We start from the raw sequence: 6,670 nt of genomic DNA on the forward strand, positions 1-6,670 counted from the left end.
GCTGGAATTGTCACGTGATCTCGTGACGACGCTGTTCGTTTAAGGCCAATTAACATTGGCTGTCACTCCAGGTCACATCGAAACATCCCATATGCATTTCAAATGACGGCATTCAAATAGTTCGTCGACGGACTGTCACGTCACGTCACGTCACGGCACGTCACGATTTGTCGGGAAGAAAGATGCTGCTAACAACGTAAGTTACTCTATTTTCGCCGCGAGTTATAGCAGCGGATTTTGTGCTTTTGTGTCTTCATAATCTTTATTATTAAACTTTGTTTTCGTGGCAAATTGCAAGGGTTCCATAACGACTTGGACGGTTTTTCCATTGAATTCTCTTATACAAGCGAGGTCAGATATCTGAAAGCGAAAAATGATTTAGGTTTAACAATAAAAATACAGAGCTGACCCCACATTGTATATAAATAGCAGCATAAGTTGAAAGATAACATTTTAATTGAAAAAGTCGGCTTTAATGAAGGGGTAAAATACATTTCTTTATGAGGTTATTATTTACGCAAGGAAAAACCATAATAGATAAGGTAAAAAGGCTTCATTTCCTCGTTTATACTGTTGTTATCTTGGCAAATTGCAAGTGTTCCATAACGACTTGGACGGTTTTTCCATTGAGTTCTCTTATACAGGCGAGGTCAGATATCTGAAAGCGAAAAATGATTTAGGTTTAACAATAAAATTACAGAGCTGACCCCACATTGTATATAAATAACAGCATAAGTTGAAAGATAACATTTTAATTGAAAAGGTCGGCTTTAATGAAGGGCTAAAATACATTTCTTTATGAGGTTATTATTTACGCAAGGAAAAACCATAATAGATAAGGTAAAAAGGCTTCATTTCGTCGTTTATACTGTTGTGTGAATATATATATATTTCCGCCAGCAAGTAAATGTCGTTGTTGTTTAATTTCTCAGCACTTTTGATCAAGAACATATGTTATGAGGTTTGCTTGGACATTAATAAACTTTGTCAGTGTTAGTTCCTCAATTCCGATAACATCCTCTGACTTTTTGCATCTCGGATGGTGACTCATAACCTCACTTCATCGTTAGGTACTGTGCTAAGCGAACTGACGTGACATGACGAACAGTTCAAATACACGCTGTCGTGACGGTGCCGTGACGTGATGCTCTTTCATTTTCCTCTACAAAGCTAAGAACCCAGTGTATTCCAGGTATCATACGCAAATGGTTATGGTGTCCACAAAACCCCTGTACCAAATCCACAGCACCTATGAAGGGAGTCTGTCTGTACCAGCGATATAATGGCATTCAAAATTTATAGGATGCGTTTCGGACAAATTTATGCCGTCCCAAGATCACGTGACCATGGTGGCAATGTATGCAGACAACACAAAATCAATTCTGCGCATCTGAATGCTCACCCCAGAGATATTTCGACTCTGACATCTGCTGGCTTTCCTGACGAAGGCAGTGGACGATGTTGTCAAAAGCATGGTACTTTAAACCAATTTGACACTATAGGTTCACGTTGTTAGTTTTCCTTATTTTCATGCGCTCATTTTAGAATATCTGCTGAGTTTCTCTACCGTACCTGGTGTAGAATTTTTGGACAGTCCTTTCAGACTTACTATTGTTTTGAAAATCTTGTAAAGTGGTAGAACATGTTTTTGCATGTGAAAAGCTACTGTTTTCTCCCCATCTCTATGGCCTTTCAGCAGGTCTTCTGACACCGCTGGAGATTTCTGACCCTAAAGCTCATCAGGGGATGAAGCTGCATCGAGAAGGACACAGTATTCTTAATTACAGCCTTTCAGATATGTAAAGATTAATACATCCGTTGATTGTCAGGCTTTGCTTATCCGATAATAGAAACAAAGTTTTCAACATGGTCCTTTTGGGCCACTTAGGAAATAGTCAGGAAAAACGTCATAATTATTATCTTTGACATTTTTGTGTATACTATTTCTTTAATCTACCCCTTCCAGCACTAGGAATGTAGTCGCACTGGCGTGAACGATTCTCTGGATGCACTTATTTCAAATCCGCGTTCGACCAACCAAAATCAGGTTTCCCTGATTTCCCTAAATCGGTCTGAACTGATCCTTTGAAAGGGCGCGGTCGATTTCCTTCCCCATTCCTGAAATATTAGAGCTTGTGTGCCTGTCTCTGTGATCTTAATGTCGACAGGACGTTAAATCCTAATGTTCCTGCCTGTTTCCTTTCGTCATGTGAATGACAGCCGCACCCAGTAGTGTACGACGACCGTATTAACGAGAGTTGTGGATGCCTCCCATTGGGTGTACATGTGAACTTCGTAACAGGAGATCTGCTATGCGTGATGTGAATGTAGGCATCAGTATTCATTAATGTCGGAAATGTACCTGAAGTGGTAAACTGACTATCATAATTTATTGTAACTACTCTGTAGAAATGTGGTTTTCTGCCTGGAAATGATATAAAAAGTTCAAAGGTAAACGCAGAGCATATGATGTGTTCCAGCCTTGGCAATTTTGTTCGCAGCAAAGGCTGTCTGTCATTTCTTCAGCTACAAAATACCGCAATGTTGTACGAAGATATCATCATTAAATTAAATAAAGAATAATGACGAAAGTATTCGACGTGCACTAAAGTTGCGAAAATGAAATCGGGTGAGTGATGAAATGTAAAAAGCAGTGAATACACGAGGTTTTCTAGCTTACTTTGTTTGAAATTGTGTATACAGTGAATAATGTATTACTATAGTTATCACATGTTGCATTACTTTAATTGCGTTGCTACTATGTTTATTTGTATTGAGAGGTACCCACATGCCTTGCTCATACTGTGGCATCAAGCAGTCAGGCCTGCAAGATGAGTGGTCCGCCAAGCGAGTGGATTCATTTTTTATTTATCAAGTAACATGAACTCTAGTACTCACAATTAAGTTAAAAGTTATTCTCCTGCTTGGATATTACGCATCAGAAACTCACATCTGACTATTAGTAATTTACACAACACTGACTGTTCACTACGCACTGGCAATACCACATTTTCTTTCTTATTTAACGGCTTTTATCAACACGTGGCCATCGCACTGAATATGAATGGCGCACACATTATAAATTCTGGATATCATGACAACATACAATTCGAAGGAAAAGGCCACCAACCTTTTTCTTTTCACTATCTTATTTATTCCGATAAATTCTATAACCTAAACACACAAATTCTATAACCTACAACAATAACACATGAGAAATTCCGCCCAGTGGGCATGGCTTTACATTGGTGATTCTCTATCTTATAGTCTCGTAATTATTTAACGCTACAGTGCACTTTCTGGATAGGATGGTGGATCTTTTGCTATATCTCACACTTCGACTCTCACAACCATCATCACAAAACTTTCCTCCAGACCGAGCGGTACAAAAGGAACATGCATAACCCACTACCTCTGAAACTACCTTGCTACTTTCCCATGCAAGCCACATATACTTAAATTACATGACATACACCACACTGCAACATGGAATACAACATAAGGAATAGTCACAACATTATAATCACATCACTTTCAGCTTTCTCACTACAATTAGTATTCATCCCAGTTCCACACGACACTGCCCCACTTCGTAACTTTTCTTTCCTACTACGAACTCTGGACCTTATATGCACGTCTTCCTGTGCAATGCAAGCCAAGGGGCGTTGCTGGATAGACGGCTGACTCACCTTGCTTCTCTCTCAGAGTATTATATTTTGAATCACTCGTCACATGGAAACATAACACGCAAAGTAATATTAAGAACATATTCATCATACACGTGAGTCCTCAACTGATACCATGGGCGAGTACTTCTCTTTATCCTTTGTCTCATACACAGATTGAGACTGACACAGTACTCACCACGTGGAAGTACTCGTCTCTAATTTCAAGTCCTGCACACGCCATTTCTTAAATATTTCCAACTTATAGTACACACGCTAGTAATTCAGCTTAACTTAAGCACTCGGAAGTATTTCAACTTATTGCTACACGTGGTTTCATTGTGACCGTCGGTCACTTCCAAAGATTACTACGATCCCATTAATATTACCTGCCTGACATTTAATTCTCCCCACAAAAGTTCCTGAAATAGAGAAATTATTACTCTAAACTACTCTTAAGTATTTCACATGCATACCATGTCTCCACTCTTTTGTCCTTACGGAGCACGCCTAAGACAGATCATACCAACACTAGATCCAGCGGCAGAGTGTTGAAACATGGCCGTTTTTCAGGTCATCTCGCACCTCTGTTGAGGTGGGGGAAGACCATGCTACCGTATTGGTCAGCCACATTTCAGGCGCTCAAAGCTCCGGTAAGTTTCATCTCTTTGGTTCCACCAAAGGTGGCCAAAGGAACGTCTCAAAGATGATCATATATTCACATTCACTATCTGTGGTTAGCAGACGACCATACATTCATTCATTTCACAGATCTCACCAAACTGGATGTAGGGATTTATTTTGTGGGAGTGCACATGTGATCAATTAAATAAATAAATTGTCATGCTTTCCCACAATGGTATCCGGCTTCGCTGTAGTAATTGAAATTGAGTTATTTTTACAAAAAATATGTTGTACTGACAAGAATAACGAAGAATGTTGTACCTATTTTCAATGTCGGGCGGTACTGTACCCTTTCAGCATCACCGTTGCTACGATGGGTCTCACAAACCCGACCTGCGTATCAGTCTGATTTGTTAAGGGTAGGGAGCACAAAAGGGCTTCACAGTCACGCATGTTGTCTAGATGAAGAATACAAACACATTTTGCTGTAGGTTTGAGTAAATTGTTGTCCTTTATTACTACATAAGCAAATTAGACTGGGATTCTAACATTTACATACGGTACAGGACAAAAATGGTTACAAATGTGACTGTTGTGTGTCATAGCACACAAAGTAGAACAATGAAAGCTACGAAAAACAAACTCAGGTATGAGCAGATGAATAGAAAACATGCACGAATACGTTGTAAGTGAATGGAGGGTCTCCACTATGTCTTTTGAATGTACTGTCTCCACATGTCATTTTACCACACCAGGCCACTACATGCATTCTTTACAAATTAAACTTGAGTATTTTTTGAGACATACAAACCTAGAGCATTTGTAACAAATATATTGCGTTTTGCTATCTTCATAACCATAGAAGCGTCCTCTCTTAGGCACTGTACTCTGGTTCACACACCCATCGTCTTGCGGTTCGACCCCCGCCAGTCTGTTGACAGATCTATTGAGAGGTCGGTTGATATGCTTACTGCCAGCTCTGTGTAGTAACTGGCCTCTGACGAGAGCTTTCCCAAGCAATTACAGGAAGTCTCTCCTCGTGGTCTCCCCCTGGTTGTTAGCTCTAAAGATGACGAGATTATTTATGCTTGCTACATTTAGTAAGCAAAAGAATATGGCCAACAGCCGCCTTCTAGCTGTTTTTGCTACATCATAGGTGGCACACATCTGATCTACTAAATCTGTCCCACCCTTAGTAGCATTCTACAGAGTTATCATCTCCGGCTTCATTTCTTCCCCAGTTGTTGCATTCATTTTGTTGCCATGGTACATAGCACTCATTAGAAGTAGGCACCTGTTTTCCTTTGTTACATAACTCACTAATGTGCACGTTTTCTGAAAGCTAAAGATACTAGTAAAAGCATTTCTAGCCCGGGTGTGTTCACGAATTCTGGGGTAATTTCCGTCTTGTTCTTCCTTACTGTTCCCAAAAGTGTGAATTTATGGTCTTTCAGAAGTGACAGGGCCAGTTTATAGCTCGTAAACCAGTTATCCATTGTTATGTTACTTGATGTTTTTGAAATATGATTACACAAACTTTTGACGACATCAGCTGCACGTTACTCAACTTACATGGTCTATCTGGCTGCTCACCTAAGTAAACTTCCAAATTTGACGTGTATGCCGTTCTTGCATCGGATAGATTGAGCACTTTTATTCCATATTCGTCAGGTATGGAACGAATGTACATTCGAAAACTACACCGTCCTCGAAATTTGACAGGCATTTCATCTACAGTGACATATCCTCCAAGAGAATAGTGCGCTATGCAGTGTTTGGTGAACAAATCAAATACAGGGCTATTACAAATGATTGAAGCGATTTCACAGCTCTACAATAACTTTATTATTTGAGATATTTTCACAATGCTTTGCACACACATACAAAAACTCAAAAAGTTTTTTTAGGCATTCACAAATGTTCGATATGTGCCCCTTTAGCGATTCGGCAGACATCAAGCCAATAATCAAGTTCCTCCCACACTCGGCGCAGCATGTCCCCATCAATGAGTTCGAAAGCACTGTTGATGCGAGCTCGCAGTTCTGGCACGTTTCTTGGTAGAGGATGTTTAAACAGTGAATCTTTCACATAACCCCACAGAAAGAAATCGCATGGGGTTAAGTCGGGAGAGTGTGGAAGCCATGACATGAGTTGTTGATCATGATCTCCACCACAACCGATCTATCGGTTTTCCAATCTGCTGTTTAAGAAATGCTTCTGCTTTAGCCTTTTCCGTAAGATTTTCCAAACCGTCGGCTGTGGTACGTTTAGCTCTCTGCTAGCTTTATTCATCGACTTCTGCGGCTACGCGTGAAACTTGCCGGCACGCGTTCAACCGTTTCTTCGCTCACTGCAGGCCGACCCGTTGATTTCCCCTTACT

Source organism: Schistocerca piceifrons, chromosome 2, assembly GCF_021461385.2.
Source record: "Schistocerca piceifrons isolate TAMUIC-IGC-003096 chromosome 2, iqSchPice1.1, whole genome shotgun sequence".
Lineage (NCBI taxonomy): Eukaryota > Metazoa > Arthropoda > Insecta > Orthoptera > Acrididae > Schistocerca > Schistocerca piceifrons.